This window comes from Tamandua tetradactyla, chromosome 6, assembly GCF_023851605.1.
Source record: "Tamandua tetradactyla isolate mTamTet1 chromosome 6, mTamTet1.pri, whole genome shotgun sequence".
NCBI classification, from domain to species: domain Eukaryota; kingdom Metazoa; phylum Chordata; class Mammalia; order Pilosa; family Myrmecophagidae; genus Tamandua; species Tamandua tetradactyla.
In genome coordinates this window covers 119,273,336-119,287,051 of record NC_135332.1, presented here as the reverse complement: position 1 = coordinate 119,287,051, position 13,716 = coordinate 119,273,336, and the positions used below count along the sequence as shown (strand labels likewise).

The 13,716-nt window shown below is 36.1% G+C and overlaps 1 long non-coding RNA gene and 1 other non-coding gene across 3 annotated transcripts in view; both read left to right on the top strand.

Moving 5' to 3' along the window:
* LOC143686315 (uncharacterized) overlaps nt 1-13,716 on the top strand; it is a 96,931-nt gene that overhangs the window by 25,866 nt on the left and 57,349 nt on the right. The gene's annotated exons all lie outside the window — the stretch shown is intronic.
* On the top strand, nt 9,925-10,027 carry LOC143689142 (U6 spliceosomal RNA). The gene has a single exon (XR_013178608.1). It is a non-coding gene; the product is annotated as a U6 spliceosomal RNA (small nuclear RNA).

Sequence of the window (13,716 nt, the reverse complement as noted above, 5' to 3'; positions counted from 1 at the left end):
ATGCTTTCTAATCCCTTCAACACAGAGTTTTCAATTATTTATTTTGAAAGAAAGGCATAGGATATTAAATAGTCAATTGCAAAGACCATAAATTTTCTTTTTACTTAAATATATCCAAACATTGTCATTGGTTGTGTGATGCATAACTGCATATTTAAGTTGTCCTAGATTTTATATTTGGAGAAAGTGGCCAAATGGAATTGTGTTTTTTTGGAATGTATGTCTTTCTCTGGTGACAGTCAATGTGTTGTATAGTTATGGTGATCCAGTAGTTTCCATGTAACTTGGTCATATTTAAAAATCCCATAAGTATCATAAATGAAGTACAACATCACCTAATAAGCACATTTTAAGTTACAGCTGTTTGAATGAACATACTTTATTTTTTGTGAATCTAAATATAATTTATCTATATAAAACTTTATGTTTATTTGTTTAGAATATCTCATGAGGACTTTAAGATATGAAATTGAGAATTTCTGAATGATGTTGATCAACATCTCTGAGAATCAAGAATTCCTTCTTTTTTATGGGAATTCTTTAAGAATCTTACATGCCAATTACAGTTGAATTGCTAGGAAAAAGCCTTACTAAAGTTTCCTTTCTTTCACTTTGTGGATCCACAGAATTACAAAAAAACGTGAATTCAAATTTCTAAAAATCTATAGAAAAATATAAGGGATAATACTATCAATAGTATCTATCCAAGTATAGTATGAATTTATATAGTGGAGACATTTGGCTTTGATTTTACTTCCAAATATTTTAGGTCAGTTTAAGAGACAGAACTGTATAAGAGCACTGCCTTCTTTAGCCTTCAAATAAAAATTACTTCTGTATATTAGATCACATTTTGTTAAAAAACTATAAATTTTAACACAATTACTGCTCTTGATACATCTATATACTGAAATGACTTGGTACACTTTGTTTTGGCTAATTCCCCTTAATGTATATAGTGATCTCTGTGGTCTAGTTTACTTGCTTCATCAGAAAAATGATAGGAATAGGTCCTAAGTTCCTTCCATATATGGACTGATTTGTTTTATTCAAATCTGTACCTCCAAACCACGACTCAACCATGATCAGCAATGCCAACAATTAACCAGTCAATCAACAGAGCCTTGCTGAAGACCAACTATCACTTGTCAAGAATCGAAGCAGCTTCTAAATGAATCCATACTAGAAGGGACAAAAATCAAGGAATAAAGTGAAAGAGTAGGTTAAGCAAGACAAATATTTCTCTCTGACTGAAAAAAAGGTTGAAATCATGTAATTCTGTCTTTATTATATGACAGCTAATTATCTTCTTGGTAATTCAAGTCAAGTGGTAAATATCTATTTTTTATTGATCAGCCTTAAGTGAAGTGAATATTTGAAAATTTCCAGCAAATTGGAAAGGATTGACAGCACACTTTAGTCTATTTTGTTTTTGTTAAAAGATTTTCCTTTTCCATCCACTGCATTCTCTACATATAGGGTAAGAACTGTTGTATAGTTTTAATCTTAGATGGTGATAATAACATTAATATTTACTTTCGCTGCAGTCATCTACTCTATTTTGGGAAAAAAATAACAGTGACGGTAGGAAAAACCTATGAGCTCAGGTTTTAAAATATCATCTTTATAATAAGTGATTTGCTCTCTCTCTCTCTCTCTCTCTCTCTTCTCTCATTCATTTTCTCTCTCTCTTTATGGCTCATAAGTAATCACCTTTCCCCATCTGAAACAAATTAACTCCTGTGGAGGAGATGTTGTAAGAGCTTTCACATAGTCGTTTCCAAGGAAACAACTTCTTTTGTCCACATGCATCCTGCATTTCAGACAGAAGATTGCTTTGTATCATCAGACAAGTCTTGAGAAGCCAGCTAGTTTACATATAATTTGACAGTATTTAAATCAAACCAATGATCCGATCCCATTGCAATCAACAGTGGATCATTATTAGAAAAAAAAAAGATTCTATCTACTTTGGGCAGTTGTAGAAAATGCTGAGATCTCAGTTTAGAAATATTATTCACTGTGTTGAGTATAATCATAAAATGGCTTCACAAGAGGTAACGCTTCAGGTCTGTGGAATGTAATATCATTCAGTCTCGTGGAGCCCTCTGCTGGAAGATGCTGTGTACCAAACTCCATAGGAAGGTATTTTGTTTTCCAAAATCCATCAAGAATTGAATTATGCTGGCAAATTGGATTTAACCCTTTCTTACGAATTTATCTGTATTTTAATATTTTCAGATGCTTTATATGAACATTTGTTGTTAACGTGTTTACCGTTGCTTTTGCTGGTTGGGGAAAACAATGTTATTAAAAATACTCGATCCAAATCCCTCCATATTAGCATAAATCATCATTCAGATTTAAGCCTTATAACTTGAAGAATGAAATAAATTCTCTCTGACTGGGAAGACTTCAAAAAAAAAAGCAAAATTCAATCTCTTTATATGTTTTTGTTGTTAATCATTCTGACACTTTTATTTATCAATATTATATTTAAACATATAAGAAAAAAGATAATATTCCTAATGTGACAAGGTGGAACTGAAAGTGCTGCAAGATCAGAATTGCATTGCCTTGGGCAAGAACGATTATTCACCATGGAAAGCACCGTTCACAGAGGGAAAGTTTAAAATTAAGTATAAAATTAAAAAAAATTATTATCTGAGAGTGGAAACTTTCAAAAGGACAATTTTATTTTATGACATCTAGCACAAGGGATGTGGTTACCCCATATTAAAATTGTAGTCAAAATCGATGTAATGCCATTTTATGTGAACAATGAAAAAAAAATTACATTTAAATTGTATCTGTATTAGAAGACAGTGAATGTGAATTACCATTCCATGCAATTGATGATTTCTGATTTGTTTTCCATTTAAAACTGCCCTAAGTATGTACTAGCAAATTTGCATATTAGAGGTAGCGCTGTCATATTCAGAGGATATTCTACTGATATGAAGTCTCCATGAGTGCAAATGGATCTGTTATTGGTGACAGCAATGGGATGATCGAGCCCTTCTTGGTTTAGTGAGAAACAGAGTAGGTTTGCATATAATTCATGGGCCAAACAAGGACACTTTTAAGAGTAAAAGGCAACAGATTGTGCCATGGCAATAGCATATAGGAAAACTATCTTGGGCCACCTGGAGCTTACAGTCACTCAATATGTGGCTCCGTATATGTCTGATCTGCTTCATGGAAACTTTATGACCTTGCCCTGGGAGACACAGGCTTAAAAGGTGATATGGGAAACAATGGAAGCTTATGGCAAACAATGGAAGTTGATCTTTCCCTGATTTAACCAGACTTTCCCCTTATTTTATTTATTAAACTTGCCGGTGACATGATGAGGGTGTCACAGATACAGTAATACCCTAAAGATCCTAGCCTATTCTAACTTGATTATGGCCCAGTTTGTCCTAAGCTTTATAAAATTTTTCATTTTCTTTTTTTTTCCTTTAAAGGGTTTATATTCAAACCAGATAGGAAGGACAACATCTTTGGAGATCTAACTATATCAACAGGCTGTAATGATTGCCCTTACTGTTATGTAGTGCTGGTATTTGCCAGGAAGTAACAGAATAGTATATGCTTTGGGTTGAACCATGTCTACCACAAAGACATGTTCGTATCCTAAACCCCAGTCCTGAGGATGTAAGCCCGGTTTGTAAATAGAATCTTTGAAGACATTGTTAGTTAAGATGAGATCAAATTGAATTAGGGTGAGCCTTAATCTAGCATGACTGGAGACCTTATAAGCAGAGGAAGTATAGACATAGGAAGAGGACAAAGAATGGGGAGAGATGGCCAGGGGACAGAGGCAGGACTGAGTTAGGGCTTGTGGTCTAGCCATCACCTGAATGCTACAGACTTCAGAGGAAGCATGATCCTGCCAAAACCTTGATTTTGAAGTTCTAGCCTCTAAAACTGTGAGACAATAAATTCCTGTTGTTAAACCAGTGAGTCTAGGTCATTTATTGTAACAGCCCTATTGAACTAAGACAGTATATATATTTATAACATGGCTTTAGAGTCAGGTAGATTAGGTTTGAATCTTAGCTCTATGCTTGATCTGTGACATTTAAGCCCTGTTTTTTCCATCTGTAAAGATATTATCATACTATGTCTAAAGGTTGTGGGTAGTGACTTAGTGAGCTAGTAAGTGTAAATGCTAGTAAAAAGCTGAATGCTTTGCAAAGGCTCCAAGAATGAAACCTATTATTATTCATTAGTAAGAGAAGCTTTTATTCATTTAGTGCTTTTAGTTTCCCAATAGCTTTCATTTGCATGGTTTCATTTTTAATTTTTACCTTAAGACCCTGAAGCTTATATTTATATTTCACAAGTGAAGATACTAAGGTTTCTAGAGATTATATGATTTAACCATATCATAAAAGTTCCTAAATTTTTCATCTTCTTCCCTAATTTGTATCTTTCCATCATTAAATCATAGGGGTTGAGAGTAGGCTCAGAATCAGACTTTCAGGTTTCAAAACTTGGTTTTACCTTTTCCTCCCAGCATAACGTTAGGCAGGTTGTTTAATAATTTGATGTCTCTGTTCTCTTCTCCACAAAATAAGCTTCATAATATCTACTTCATGGGTTCTTATGATGATTAAAAATAAGATAATATTGCATGTAAGATTCTTAGAAGTGGTTAAATCATAGGAAGGCTCAAAAATATGTTTTACTATTATTAACACTCCTTCATTCTCCCAATCATTTCTTAATGTAATCCAGTTTCATCTGAGCCAGATATAATCCAATTCTGTGACAAAGAAACTCCCAATTATTCTTAACCTTTAGCTTTGCCGAGATTAAAACCTGACCTTCTTCATATGAATTCTGCTTTCTGTATTGTGTCTTTAAATGGAAATATTTATTCTCCAAAAATTCTATAATCTGCAGGGTAGGAGGAAAGAGCAGGTGGTGGCTTGGAGTTATGAACCTCAGAAAAACGTATTCTTAAACTTATTCCACCCATATGGATGTGAACCCATTGTATATAGGACCTTTTGGTGAGATTACTTCAGTTAAGTAAGTTATGGCCCATCTGAATCAGGATGCATCTTAATCCTGTTGTGAAGGCCTTACAGGAAAGGGCACAGAGAGAGCAGCCACGGGAAGCAGCCGGCTATTCCAGTCTCCGGTTTGCTGCTGGCGTCTGCTGGCCTCATGGTCAGACACTGTTCACTGTACCTGATGCACAGTCCTCTCTTCATCAAAATTTCTACCAACATCCTAGATGACTTTAATGTCTGTGGCTTATGTAGCCAATACCTTTGTCTCACACCCTTGCCCTTACTAATGCGAACTACCTTTCCCTCGACTTGACTGCAGCCATCCAGACCCACGGTCAGACCTGGGAATTGATGATCACTCAGAATCGCTCAGCATTCCAAATAGAAACTCTAATGTTTCACTCTAATACCACTTCACTTTCATCAAGTCTTTCACTCCTTTGTTCCTGTCAGACCTTTTCCTTTGACCTCATGGAGAGATTTGGTTCATGATTCTCAACTCTCTCTCATTCTTGCTCTCGCTCTCACTCTTAAAACTCCATTACCTAAATCATTAAATTGGTAATCTCTCATTACCTTGCCTGCTGGTTCTTTAATGTCTAAGTGACAAAACTCTACAATACTCCCTCACAAAATTCTAACCCTAGCTTAGTCCATTTATTTATCGTCTCACTTACAGCCAGATAGCCAAGAATTTCTTTGCACACAATGGTTTGATTAGCACCGTGTTAAATTCAGTTTCCTTAGTCTCAGCTGGACACTCAGTACAATTTCACTGAACTTTCTTAGGTCCCCGTAGTGATTCACCTCACATTTCTCAAAAATCCTACTTCTCACCTTCGTCACTCCTCAATAAAACTCTTATATAACATTTCTGCAATCACACCTGGTGGAAAATCTTGCCTCCTGACTCAGTGACTAAATACAGGCCATCTGACAGGAAATCTTTCCATTCCTATTCCTCCTTCACTAGCTAACTCATCTGAATTGTAATAAATGATTTGAGGTGCATTCAGGGTTTGGGGCATTAATACCTGCAAGAATGCATTCATCGTTGCTAAAGTTCAATAAAATAGCTCTTTCTGTTCCCTGACCCTAGTTGAGTTATCAGCACATCAGCTCAAGTTGGGCTAATTAGATTACCCCTTCTGAGTGTTAGAAGTTTGATTTCAGAAGTCACCAGTGGTTCATGTTGACTATTTGAACTACCATATGCAAACCCAGGAGCCATGTGAACCTGGAACAGCAGGGAAAGACAGTCTATAGGGCATGATGATTGAAGCAGAGGTGCCGAGGGAAGCAGGGATAAGAGAACTGTAGCCCCGGAGAGAGTGATTTTGGATCCTGATGAACTTCTAATTCCTATTTGCAGTCTCTATAATGTGCAACTGTATTTCCTGCTCTTAGGTTCCACAAGATATTTCTGTACTCTTTTTTTTTTGGCATGGGCTAGGCTCTGGGAATCGAAGCCAGGTCTCCAGCTCGGCAGGTGAGAATCCTTGCCATGAGCCACCTTTGCACCGCCCTGATACTCCTGAACCTTACTCCCCCTTTTTGCTTGAACAATTTAAGGGGGTTGCAGTTACTTTAACCAAAAATAGCTTCCACTCAGATGAGTATCCATATCCTTTCATTCTCCAGTTTTAATGAGACAGTCTCTATCATAGATAACTCCCTCCACTTCTGGTCTGCATCATTCCTCTTTCTTTGACCTGAAACCATTGGTCATAGACCCTCTCTCAACCTCACCTTCTAAACTCCCTTCTTCCACTTGGAATATAAGCATCTTTACATCACTTTCACCTGGAAAAACAACAACAGGACATTCTTTAAAATCTTGCTTTGTTCAAGCACTGCTACACTTGCCACAATTCCACTTGGCAGGTAACCTTCTTACCTTTTCCTTTCCCTTCACTGCCAAAGTCAGTCTGATCACAAAGTTTCCAATTACTTTCCTCCTATGTATTCTTCACCCACTGCAATTTGCTTTGTACTCTTGATGTCTCCATTGACAATTTTCAGTTCTTAACTTTTCTGATTATATTATAGCATTTGACATAAGTAAAATCCCTCCTCTCTCATAAAATCAGCTTCTTCCTTTGTTTTGAGAATATTACACTCTATACCATATATATTTTCTCATGTGAAACCACTCTTACACATTCTGAAAGCACAAGATTGTAAATGTGGAGCTCAGACATATCACCTACTCCCATCTTTCTCTCTCTCTGTCTCTGTCTCTCTCTCTCTCTCTCTCTCTCTCACACACACACACACACGCCTCCACACACCACACACAGATAACCACCCATAACATTTTTTTCAGGTACGTTCAACTCAACTTTGTCCCCAAGCATTGTTCATGAAATTTATCCACAACCCTTTACCTCATCCATAGTTTTCTAGTACCTTATCAAATTGCACTTTTCTGTAGTCAATCATGCAAACCAGAAACCTCAAGGTCATCCTTTGACTCTGAAATTGCTGCAAATTATTCAATGATCTTTCTGTATCTACCATGATTCTCCTCCAATCCAGGATTTAAGCTGTTTTAAAAATGCTTATTGGTGGTTCACTGGTCGAATGCTGGTGGTTCAGTGGTAGAATGCTTGCCTTCCATGCAGGAGACCCAGGTTCAAATCCCGGACCAAGCACCACCACCCCCACACACAAAAAAGCATATCTAATCACCTGTGCCTCCTACTCACAGTAGTGGGGCTTGAAGCCAAGAGAACAGAGGCAGACTTCCAAATCATAGGTCCAAATATTTAGAAATGATAAACCAAACCATTTTAACAAACTGTTAATAAAATATGCTGTATCTGCTTACCTTAAAAATTTACTTTCATAACAACAACAGAAAATACTACAAATCTCTTTTATATAACTAATGTTTTGTAAAATATCAAAGATAACTGAGTGAGTTATTACTGCTCATTTCTATATTTTCTGATGCTAGGATTGTGATGTTTGCATAACTAATAAAAATATACATAATTTAGTTATTGCATATTTTTCAACAAAATTGATGCTTCTTGACTTCATTTTAGCAAAATCACAAATTATACTGTCATTTTCAAAATTTTCTCGTAATCTGTATTCTAGGGACATTATTACCAAGTTAGAGACCTCACCTTGAATTGTTATAGCTCTTGAATAGCGTTTTGTTAATGGCAATTGGGAGAAACTTTTCCCTGCTGAGGCAGTAGCAACTGGAGCTGTCAAAAATAACTTAAAGGAAACTTAAATCAGAAAGAAGCAATAAATTTTATGTATTGTGTTCAAACTTTGTAGTAGGGCCACATATGATAAACTATTTTATTGCAATAAATATTGCAAAATATTTTAATTTTATTATATATAAATCACTATTAGTGATGTCACATTTTAAATTTTCTCTTAAAACAATATCTAAATCCACACATTACTATAAAGAATCTGTGTTATACTTAAACTTTTTTATAGTATAAGGATTACACTTCTTATATAATTTTAGTATTATCAATTATTTATAATGTAAAGGTTTTCTTAGTTACCATATGTAACTATTGCCTATATCATACTATTTTGTGAATTTCTTTAAAACATGAATTAAAATACAATTATAAACAAGAAAATGGGTGTTTGGTACTACTGGAAAGCACTAAAATGGTTTCAAAATCCATTATATTTATGATATCTGAGGGGAAAAATTTGATGCATCAATGCAAATTTTCCTTTTCTCTTATGTTAAGTATTTCTGCAACTCAGGTTCTGCACACTGGCCAAAGTAGAGTCTGCCTATGACATTAACAATGTCACAGCCCAGCAATCCTCATGGCATTTGGAGGCATTTACCTTTGGTTTTGATAATATGTATAAAAACAGGTGGGGAAGTATCTCTGTGAAGCTTCATTGCGATTAGTCATGGAAGTGGATGTTTAGGGTTGTGAGTTTCACTGAGCCAGCAGTGAGAGCTGGATTCGAGTGATAGAAGTTAAGATGGTCAATTGTCTGGTTTGGTCAGGATTGAGAGGGATTCCTGGGATGCAGACAGGGCTTTCACTGTTAAAATCGGGAAGATCCTGGACTAACTCAGATGAGTCAACCACCCTACTAGAAAGCCTATATATCTTTTAATAAAATTTTCATGTATGTTTGTAATATGTGTGATCACAGGTCAGGGACCCCTCTTGCCCATGTCTAAAGGTGGCACTATATGTACTCCTTTAAGTATTATGATCTTTTTCCATTGTCATGATAAAATCCAAACAACTCAGACATTAGGCATGACTCTTCTTGCTCCTAAATGCTTTCTAATGTTTCCTGCCACTACTTATTAACCCATAACTGCTAAATGCTGAACTCTTCATACTTCCCCAAAACAGTTGAGAACCCTCACATTCTACTGTCTCTGCACAGGGTCTTTGTAGGGAATGCTGTTCTCTCTACTTTATTGACTGGGTCATTTCTGATCATTCTTGAAATCTCATCTCAACATCCTCTCTTCTAGCCAATAGTTTCTAACCTTCTCCTCCTACCTTCTCAGTGTAGCATAGCTCTTAAGAGCATGGGTTCTGGAAACAGTCTGCCTGAGTTCAAATCCTAGCTCTCCCACTAACTAGGTGTGTAAACTTGTGCCTCAATTCCTTTATCTGAAAAGTGGAGGTCAAAATTCCACTTTCCTCATGAGATTGTTGTAAGGATGAAAGGAGCACCTAGAAAAATGCCTGAAACATAGAACGTATTAAATGAATACAAAGTCACTATAATCCCACTCAGCTACTAAGCTTGATGCATAGCAGATGGTCAATACATGCTATGAGTGACTGGAAGGAATTTGTGCTTCATAAGAGATTTGCAAATCAAAATGAAATAGAGACAAGAGAATAAATCTGGCTTCAAAAATTTACTTCAGTCCTTGCTTTGGCAGCACATATACTAAAATTGGAACGATACAGAGAAGATTAGCATGGCCCCTGCGCAAGGATGACTTGCAAATTCGTGAAGCATTCCATATTTAAAAAAAAAAAATTTACTTCACAGGTTCTAGTAACTAGGCCATTAGTGTTGGATGACTGAAAATCTCAATTAAAACTCTATAAATGATTAGAAAAAGATATTTCCATTTGGAATTTGGCACAACTTCAGAAAACAGTTGCCAGGAGAATGGACTATTATCATATAAGGGATATCTCTTGTAAGTCAGGAATTTAGACCCCAATTGATGAGGGTAAGTAATTAGTTCTAAGGAGGAAGACAGAGAAACAAAACCAGAGTAGAGAACCCATTCTCATTCACAAGCATTAAATGTCTACTGAACACCTGGCACCATACTAGGGTTGGGTTTTGATCAGGACTCCAGATTCGAATGAGAACTGTACTGCTCTTTCAGAAGGGCTCAAGGTTGGTAGAGCTGTGACTTGAAGTATATACACACTGGTAATAATAATTGATAATCTTGTTTTCTACATCCCATTTGCCAAAAGAGAAACAAACTGAACAATGCCACAGCCCAATAGTTGTGTATGTGCTACTGAATTTTGAGGTTAGAAGTTTGCCTTTGGCTGTTAAGATACTCACTATTTCTGCTAAGATTGTCCCTTATGTTGGATTGCATTACATATCAGATGGAAAGGCATTAGTGGGCCTGAATATGTAGAGATAGATGTAGCAGAGTCTCTGAAAATGAAGCAGAAACTTATTTTTAAATCTTTTTTTAAACTAGCAAGTGCTAGTCTGTCTTTTGCTATGAGGACATTTCATAGAATTAAATCATGATCACGTCAGCTACATCCACAGCTAATTCCACTTGTAATCAGCCAAGGGGAGTGTCTTCTTTAATGAGTGATGCTTAATCTAATCACTGGAAGCCTTTTAAGGAGGATTCAGAAGAGACAAGCTCTCTTCCTGCTTTGGCCGGCGAACCTATCCTGTGGAGTTCATCCAAACTCTCCATCTGAATTGTCAGCGTCACAGCCTGCCCTACAGATTTTGGACTCTACTTCCCACAGTTATGTGAGATACTTTTACAAATTTTATATTTACGAATATTTCCTATTGATTCTGTTTCTCTCAAGAACCCTAACTAATACAGACGGTGTTGGTTCATGGTCTGGGAATTGAACCCGGGTCTCCCAATTGGAAGGTCACATCAAAATTTAAGTAGCCTCATCAAAACTTTAATCCAGACCTGAAATCTAAGTCTTGCGTTTTTACCATTTTGAAACACACCAACTTTTATGATTTTAAAACATACAACATTTTATGGAATAAGTGTGTTCTAGAAGTAAAAGTGGAGTGAACTCTGTTTCTAAAACATTTCCCAATAATTTATATTATAAAATTTTTGACATGGTTCTACCAGCACAGAAATGGGAGACATTTCAGCATCAACATGTCATAACAAAAGACAAACAATTATTTTACCATAGCCTTTCAAAATCCCCATACAGTAGGGAAGGAAGCTATATATTATTGCTTCCACATTCCCTACTTGGAAAGGAAAATCAGACACAATTGATACCAATAAAAAGTGGTGGGTTCTTTGCCCTATGAATTCAAATGACCAATGCCTGATACACCAGGGTTTCAAAGACAGTTTATTGCTAGATGCAAAGCAGGAGATCAGATGGCCCATCAGCCTAAAAATCTGTCTCAAACTGCAATAATTCTGATAGTTTTATGGTATCAGAAGATGGGCACAATAGGTCTAGATGATGTAATTAGAGATGATGTGATTACTGATCATGTGCAGATGGATGACATGTTTAGTCAGAGAGTGTATGTAAGAAAATGGCATCCGTGATATGATGATGGGTATGATTTTTAGGATTATAATGAGGTATAGGACACTTGTGGGTTAAAGTTTAAGCTATTACACATGTCAGGCAGGCCCATTTTGGTTAGATCCAGTTTTGGTTATCAAGATAACTTTGGAATTGGAGTGGGTTAGTTTTGGGCTGGCCCAGGACTCTCCATTAATAAGCATCAGCAGCTGTCTTTAGTGATCATAAGACTCGGAAGTCAAAAAACCATATATAATGGATACTAGTGAGATCAGTCACTAGGATTTTACAGTCACAAGGGCACAAGATAAAGGCTATATAATTATTATCAGCTGGATTACAGTTCAAAGATGTCAAGTATTTCCCTCTGTCTACTCTGATACACCATAAAGTAAAAAAAGGAATATCATGTAATAATTGCTGAATATGTAGTATCTGTATTCAGTGAACATAATCATTTCTTAAATCCTAACTTCTTGGGTCAAGACATTTGTCAAAGATCACCTAGCAAGTTGATGAGGCTAATACTGTTCCAATACTTTCTACCAGACCTTGTTAGACCTGAAAGGTCAGGGATACACACTTGTTTCCAAGTCTGAATTACGTTTTGGAGTTTGGGACCAGGTGACTAATGGAGAAACAGTGTTTGGATACCAAATTGTTGAGCTTGGAAGAAATCACCCTACTTAAGCCAATGACTGAAACCTGGTAGAAGACTTAATGTTATAAAGCCAAGTACTGCCTGCCTATGTCAAGATACATGCAGTTTTACCGCTGTACTAAAGAGGGAAACATCTGTTACAATGGAGCTACTCCAATGCAAGGGAAGTGAGGAAAAAGGTTGATTATAACATTGACAATGTCCATCTGATTTCACAAAAATGCACTATTTCATAAGAACAACTTGCCAGGTTATGAAAATTGCTGAATTAACTATGTGGCATTGTTGGATGCAAATCTTGCTTTCCACTTTCCACAGTAGATATTTAAACGTCAACAGAGGATTCTTCCATGTCCCTTTCAGTTCTGTGGCTTATGGAAATGTTTAATTAGTGTTGTTGGCAACCTATCATTCAAACTGCAGAGATTGGAACTCCGAATATAGTAAGCTTACAAAGGGATATTGTATATATTTTGTATACATATTTAAACATTTCTAGGAAGAATGATAATGGACACACTCATTATAATTTTACCTCTTTGTCCAATTTTTTTGACCAATTCAAGAATCCTAAATAATTCATCTATGTAAAAGAGTAGAGGTCATGTGAATGTCACTCATCTCTTTCCCTCCTTGATTTCCTGTACCCATTAACCCAGGGTGATGAGTGCTCTAATTGTCCTAATTCAATATTCAATTTGTCCCCACCCCACAATGAGGTGTCATAACTGTCAAGGGACATGGTCAGTGTTCCAGGGTCAGCAGGAGGCACTCTAGCTCTAGTAAAGATTAAGAAGTGAGATTAATTTTAAATACCTTTCTAAGTTATAGCTTCATGGTTACTTTTAGTTAACAAGTTTGAAATAAAGTACAATTACATGCCAGTCTTTAAAAAAAAAAGTTCATTTGCACATTAAATAAATAAATAAATGCTAAACCTAAACAGAAATCACTTCTGTATTTTCATATCATTATACCTCCATTTTCAAAGACGATTCAGAGATGATTTCATTGCTCTTTTGCATTCATGGTATACTCTGCTAAGTGAGACTTTTATTGAGCCTCAAGTCACTACTAGGATCCATCAAAATGGATTGCATGTATAGAGGAAGGAAATGCTATCAGGTGAAAATATCTTCATTAATGCTCATAGCTTGATAGTGACATATTTAACATGTCATTAGGGTACCTGTGTACACAGACAAACATTTACACAAACATATGTGTGTGAGAATAGGCATCCATACCAGGGTATATAAGCAGG